Source organism: Aptenodytes forsteri, unplaced genomic scaffold (assembly GCF_000699145.1).
Source record: "Aptenodytes forsteri isolate BGI_AS27 unplaced genomic scaffold, ASM69914v1 Scaffold15, whole genome shotgun sequence".
Lineage (NCBI taxonomy): Eukaryota > Metazoa > Chordata > Aves > Sphenisciformes > Spheniscidae > Aptenodytes > Aptenodytes forsteri.
Window position 1 is genome coordinate 22,000,245 of NW_008795129.1, and position 7,869 is coordinate 22,008,113.

Here is a 7,869-nt window from a genome sequence, read left to right on the forward strand (position 1 = left end):
TTGGAACAGGCTGCCTAGGGAAGTGGTTGAGTCACCATCCCTGGAAGTATTTAAAAGATGTGTAGATGTGGTGCGTAGGGACGTGGTCTAGTGGTGGACTTGGCAGTGCTAGGTTAACGGCTTGACTCGATGATCTTAAAGGTCTTTTCCAACCTAAACAATTCTACGATTCTATATTTTCTAAGCATTCATTATTGAAAACATCAAAAGCTATCAGAATAATTGGGGGATACTTAAGTTTTCAGCTCACTACATTCTCAATTAAAGATTCTGCAGGCAACGTGGAGAAAAGCTCCTAAAAATAATTTAATGTTGTGCTGGTTTTGGCTGGGATAGAGTTAATTTTCTTCATAGAAGAAAACCCGGCTGGGGTTAAACCACGAGAAATGTCTAATGCTTTGAATTGTAATTCACTTTGGAGTATGATTTCTCATCAGCCTCAACAACATTTTCCTTAGAGCATCAAAGGTACTTAATGATAACTGCTTTGAAAAAGGAGGCAACTATTCCATCCATGTAACAAAACTTGTTTTGGTGTGAGTGCTGTATCTTCTATAAGGCTCCTTCCTCAAACCTGCAAGCAGCAGCCTGCTGTCTACTGACCTCAGAGTTTCAAGCGAATATGAACACAAAACAAAAATGCTTGTATTGCCAGTCTTCCCCTCCTCTAAGTGTGAATCCTCCTTCTCTCTTCAGGCCATGACAGTCTTGGTCAAGCCCAAATCTGGTGGCCAAGGCGGGATGAAGGTTGTTTCACAATGCCATCGCTGGTACCCATCCTCGCATCAGGCAACAGGAGGTACTTCTCAGCCAGCATTGTTGAGACCCTGCCCAAGCTGGAAGCCTAGAGCATCAGAATAACTACCACTCTTGACCTTTGTCCTCATCACCTGGAGTCAACTTTGACACCAGTTTTGCTTATGTAAAATGTCACCAGGCTACAATTTTGTTCCACAGGTCTTATAACTACATAAAAAAAGCAATTATAAGCAAATAGATCCCAATGGCATTAAAGTACAAATCAGTGACACACAGTGATATGAACACCAAATCCTCTTGTCTCTATGACACCTGATAAGTCCAACTTAGTGCTCCCTTATATTAAGTCCAATTAACAATTACAGTGTCTCAGCCCACGGAATTACTTGAGCTCCTCAGAATGGGGCTGAAAGGCTTTTGCAAGTCATGCTCTTACACAATGTACTTTGACAAGACAAGGCTAAGGCGCTCAAACAAATTTCTCATCACGATTCTGACCACCTGTTTTGTTTGAGAGGTCTTTTTGCAGGTAGACATCCTCAAATCCATCTCATCAAATGGGTTTGGCTTCTTGACACATTTTTCTAAGACCAGAGATTAAGACTGGAAAGAGGTTTCATAAGGAAGAAAGCGTTAAGGATTGCTATCAAAAAATTAACCTTGGTAAGCAGTTTTGCAGCTGACAGGCCTTTCTTGGTACCAGAAGCTCCAGCTTCTGCATGTGGTGTCTATGGAACAAGAGAGTATAACTGCACAAATAAGGCTACCATTCAAAAGATGGACCACTTTCCTCCTCATTCATCCCACCATCATTAATGTTAATATTTACTTTCAGCAAATATAAGTACCTGACACATTCCTCTAGGATAATAAATACGGTGACCACTTGGGATACAAACAGAAAACTACTATTAAGGCAGACTATGTAGCTCTAAATAAATCAGTAAGTGAATACTGAACAGAGTCCTTAGAGAGATGCTGCCATGCCCAGTCTACAGAGGGGAACACATCTGCTGGAGCTGCATGGCAAGCCAGCATGAGAACCAGGGCTGGAATTAGACTTTTGCTTATTTTTTGCTCATTTTCATTATGGTTTTAAAATGATGCTTCATTAAATGAACCAGCTCAGCACTAAGAAACGTGCAAATCTCCACGAACAATGTGGCAACTCCTCTGTCCCCCACGACTTCCCTTGAATTTCATTTTTCTGTTATTTCTAGTTTCCATTTTTTCATCTCTCACCACAAACTTACTAATACTCTATGACAAATTCCTCCATATTTCCAAAATCCACCCACTATTCTCCAGCCATTCTACCAAGATCTTTATTCAAGTCTTGATTCTTTTTTACTTATTAACATTGCCTTTACTTTCTTGCCTTTCTTTGTCATTATAGTCATTGTTTTCACGGGACATCAGGAAGGCATGGAAGTGAAGCTGCAAAATTTAGATGATATCCCTTACGTATCAGAAATGGCCCAAAATGGTCTGGGGTCTTTTTTTTCCATGAATACAATATTTGTATTAGACACTGTTCAGATATCTGCCATAGTTTCATCTTTTCACTAGCTCTTATAGTCACAATTCAACAGTCTTAGCACGGTTAAAACCTACAAAAGTAAACCTGCAATAAACTGAAATAGACTGGTGATGCATTTCAAACACAGAAGTTAAATAGTAATAATGTATAGAAAAAAAACAGATTAAAAACTCTGCCAATTTCCCTTTTAACACAATTGCACGTTTACTTCACACAATAACTGGATGATTGGCCAGAGATGCTGTAGGTAACCAAAGCGCATCAGCGTGGATAGGAATGATGAAAAATCCAGAGGAACTACTCAGTGTCTGGAAGAAGGAAAATGGACTGCAATCCCAGGGAATATTCTTCTGATTGATTAACTGGAGCAGTACAGTTACAGGAGCTCAAGGGCTATAAAAATCTGCTCCAGAAAAGACGAAGCCAACCCAGGCTGGCCTATGGTTGGAGGAGATTTTCTGTTTCAAAATGGCCTTTCACCTTTACTGCAATAGTAAAGAATTAACCTTTCAACTCATCCCTTAAGCATCTTTTTTCATTGCCTTAGAGTACACTATAAAAGAATGAGGAAAACCCTACCTACTCCAAGGTCAGTAGACACGGTCAACTTTAATCTACATGTATACATTTAAGTAACAGCATATAGAAAGCCTTTTTCCAGCTTGCTACTTTCCCCTTTTCACCTGCAGCACTGCCCTCCAACCCCTTATCATGCAGGTTCAAGAACCAGTGACACTCCTACCGCGAACCCCACATTTCAGCGTGTAGAGTTGCTTTCAAGTACGTGGATGCTCTTTTTGCTTTCAGTTATGCAAAGATTCAAGGTACATGGGACACAGGCATAATAGAGGCCATACTGAGTTTTTGAAGCAAGCTTGTAATTGTACATGGCCAATATACAGACTCCAGGGCCACTTTGGGTCTACCAGGTGCCAAGAAGCATCAGCTGGACATCTAAGTCAAAACGCATTAACTTCTCGGGCAATCACCCAGCTCACCAACATGGGCTTCTTGGAGATAAAGGAACAAAGCAGAGCCAGGACAGAGAAGCAAGGAAGGGCATCTAACGTAGGTGAATTAGACATGTTCAAGGTCTACTCACTGTGTTGGTGTCACCTATTTTCAGTGATGACACTACACTAAAGAGGTATTTTGAGTGCTTAATTAAAGCAAGGAAGGCAGAAGTCAGCTTGACTTGAGCAGAACACTGAAAGGGCTATTATGGTATACGTTAACCTCAACAGGAGGGTAGACCTCCACCATAAAATATTCTTTTTTGTGCTTCCTTTCTGCTTTTAGGAGGCCAGAACCAAAAGAAGTACTAGCCTCAGACAGATCTTTAGCTCCATATCTGCACTTCAGAAGGAGAAAAACCCACTGTGTCCAAACCTCACGCACCAATGCATTATTATATCCCCATTTTAACAACATATTTGTCCTTCGGCCAACACGCTGTATTTAATCAGCTCTGAGATAATGCTTTACAAGCATTTCTAAGCAGCGGAGCATTTAAAACAAATGAATCTTTGCTGGAATCTTTTAATGCCATGTGGCAAAATCAGACGCAGAGCAGTGTGTAATTGTCTGTAATTGATTATGAAGGGTGTTTTCCTCCACTGATGATTTATACCATATCCCGAAGCCTAGATCTGTCAGTTCTGGCACTCATGCTGGGAGATTTTAGCAGCCATGCAGTGATTTCCTATAATTGTCAGTCTTTTTGAAGGCTCTGCTATAAAGTTAATTTGAAGTCATACGCACATATGTATATAAATGTAACTAGTAAGTAATGCTATTAGCTGTTGATAGAAACAGTCCATCTGAGTGACTGGATCTAGGAAAATACAAGGTTAAATGCACTACATGAAACTGAGGATTCTTAATGTTAAGTACTGACATTTAAAACACATGCATCACCCCTTCATGAAAAGCACTCCTTTTGAAACACTTACACAACAGCAAAATAACAAACGAGTACTACTAGGCAAGTCAATGGTTTCCATATAGAGGAATCCAAGGATAAAGCAAGAAACTAAAATAGGTATTAAGGTAAATCCCTTGCAACATATCCTACTGACAGTTGTATATTAGTCTTTGTATTACAGGGTCTATTCCTTAAAACGAATGATATTTTTTACAGCTCAATACTATGTGAAATACTATGTTACTTTACTTGTTCCAGATTATTTTCTTTTTTTCATGTTCCAGCTGCCATCATCATTTTGAATTACCTATTTTGCTTGGTGAGCGTAAGTCTCACTTTAAACTGATCAGTCTTTGCTCATCACAAATATGCTCACTATATCTTTATGAAGGAATCAACAATTGCAGAAGATATAAATTAATGGGAATGTATTTAAAATACTAAGCGTAAGAAATCATTCCTATTTAAGGAGGAAGGACATATAGACATACATATATATATACACACATACACATATATACGCCCAAGTTGAGGGGGTCCAAATTTGACAGATTAAACTGTGATAGCACTAATGAAATGCTCTAGTGATGACAGACACTTGTACTTTACTTTGACTGGGCAAGTCACAAGAGATAGGACCTTCTATAACCATTAGAGCAGCACTGTCTTTTTGTCTGTTTTAATTATAATTTATTTGTTAAGGAAAAAAAAAAAAGGTGTATATCCTATTGAAGGCTACTCTTTACCTTTTGGTTCAGTGAACCTGTCACCTAAAGCATATACTGCAAATCGGCTTGTGATGTTCAATCCTACAAATACTTCTTTCCATGCCCTTGCAAGCTGGTACTTCTATGCAGAACATGGCTAATACCAACAGAGCATTGCAGCTCTCTGCTTTTGTATAAAGAAGAGGAATTGCTTACCGATTTCCCTGCAAGAAGTTTCTATTTCAAAAACCAAGTACCAGATCCTAGTGAGGCTGAGGACTGTAGGGGGAGGGAACCGATAATTCCTGACTTCATCATGACCCTTCCTATGAATGTGAAAAGAACCACATTTTGGCAGGAAAAAAATGCCTGCATGTGGGGAATGATAAAATCCTGTAGTAGCTCAGACTAAATAGTGTACGAGAATCCAGGCCTGCAAACCAAACCATATGTTACTCAGCAAGACTCTTATCCCACTTAGACAAGATGGCATCACAGTCATGCAAATGCCTCTTCATGAACCAGGATTATTTTCATATCCAGATCCTTAGGGAGCTTGACCCAGCAGCAGAGAGCTTTGAAAACAATATCAAGAATTCCCCAATCTATGGCCTCATTTCTCTGGAATTCCAACAAATCCCATCACCCAGCCCCAGATCTCTGCCCAGCTCACACAGTCGACCTGCCACGAGCATCTCCCCTGCTCACTCTCACCCATCCTCTCAACAACTCGGCCACTTTCCCTATTCCTCCCCCACACAGCACAGCACAAAGGCAAGGGAGAACCTTCTGTGATCAATAGATAAATAAAGGTTTAGTGACAAAACCCCACCAGGCTTTAAATACAATCCCCTGAAATGCAAATAAACTGAAACAAAAAAGTAAGCCTCGTGGTACAACAAACCGAATAGAGTTGAATAATCCAGAAACACATACCCATTAAATAAAACACCTCCTGGGTTATTTTTTAATTTTTGATTTGCGACAACAATTCTGAAATCCAAAACCAGCTTTAAAAGATGCAGAAACTAAACAACTGCTGCAGCCATAGAGACCAAGAAGATGCTAACTGAAAAATTAAGGAATCTTCACTGTTGATGAGCAAGTCTTCAGGGACTGCTCATCTCATCCTGCCTCTGCAAGCTAATACAAACTAGTGAAATGACCGGTGAAATCATCAAAACAGAAATACAGATTTCTTTTAATGCTTATAGTAGTTATATTTTCCTCTGTGAAGATACGAAAGCAGAGACACCTTCAATGAGAAACTCCTGTTAATAAAAAAGTACTCAGGAGAATTGAGAGTGGTGGAATTTTTGCTTAGGGGTTGAAATAAGATCCATACTTTCAAACATATACTATTTTTCAAAAAATTAGTCCCACTTTTAAAAAGCAAAATGCCGGTTTTGCTAAGAAAATATAGAAAACCAAAATAAACCGACAAAACCCTATCTGACAAGCATGTTGTAAGACAGAGATTTTTTTCCCTCTGTGAAAACAATAGCTTTGGAGAAGGTCCATATTGCATCATTTAATGATAAATAACTAAACTGAGGGCAGTGGTTGGTACTGCTGTCACACGCAATGAAATAACACTCTCCCCCTGAGGAACCATTTCCAACTGACACAACTGAGATCACACTAAACCCTAGGTAATTTTTATGCCATCAACTTATCTCTGAGTCATTATGATGCTTTCATATTCAGGCAGAAATCTAATAAATGTATTTTATCTAAGCAGCTGATATGTATCTCTCTCTGATTAAGTATACAACATTTGAAAAGCCTTCTTTGTCCAGAAAGCTACACAGATTTTTAGCCATAGAGATGCGTGAATTGAGCTGAGAGCTCCTCATCATTCTTTCTGATACACTCAGAGTCAAAAGTCCCTCTTCTACCCAGTGATTTCCAAGCAAATGAGTAAAATCATAAAATTACAAAAAACCAAAAAGTGGCAAAGTCAGAAAAAATAAGAATTAACATTTTTGCTCATAAAACAAACCAAATATTTTTCAGATCAAACAAAGTTCATGTCCCCCACCTCAAGATTTTGTAAAATACTGCACTTTAGAGGAAGATGGCTAAAGCATTACTATTCTGTAGTATTTTTAACCAAGGAGATTCAGAAACCGTGAAACAAGGGTTCAGAAAAAAATAATACTGTTAAAATCCCAAGACCAAGCTCCACCCTAACTCTGTGTGATCGTGCATCTAAATTTCAGAAACTCACCCACACTGAAAAACTATGTTTAAGGTACATGCATTACTCTGACAGTGATAATATTCTGGACAGGCTGTAAAAACAATCTGCAGAAATTCTGCACAACCTATTCATGGTGCAGATGGACCCAAACTAAACCCTCAGATCCAAACCCCCTGACCAGAGCCTGGATCCGATCCCCGCAGATGGTCCCCATTTTGAATAAGGAGGTGAACCACAGCCTCAGATGCCAACACCCCTCCGCCTCTCAGGGCGGAAACCTGGGGGTGGATTTGGTGGGTTCAGAGGTCTATCCTGAAGGCCTACTGCAAGAAAATCAAAACATATTAAACTCCAGCTTCAAAAGAAACAAGTCTTTCAGGAGAGGATAGTATGTGGGAATGGAGGCTGTTTTGGCAAGTGATGGTCTGTGACAAAGCCAAAGTCCTGTTACTCGTTCAACTGGTTTGTTGCTCGGGGTATTGTCCTCTCCAGAAACACTCATTGCCAGCCACAAGCAATCATAAAATATTTCATGCAATGCTGTTGTATGCCTTTTAACTGACATTTGCTTTTGTTCCTCACTCAAAAGCATCAGCATCTTAAGCAAACTGTCTGAGATCTGATATAGTATCTCCCCTATTTTTACTTTATTACAGTCTTTTTTTCTATTTTGGGGTGGTTTCTGGATGCTTGGCTATGAAATCCCCCCCCCCCCCAGACTACAAAATTCTTCTTC

At 39.5% G+C, this 7,869-nt stretch overlaps 1 protein-coding gene across 1 annotated transcript in view; it reads right to left on the minus strand.

Annotated features, from left to right (window-relative positions):
- FGFR2 (fibroblast growth factor receptor 2) overlaps positions 1–7,869 on the minus strand; it is an 83,202-nt gene that overhangs the window by 18,607 nt on the left and 56,726 nt on the right. The window lies entirely within an intron of this gene.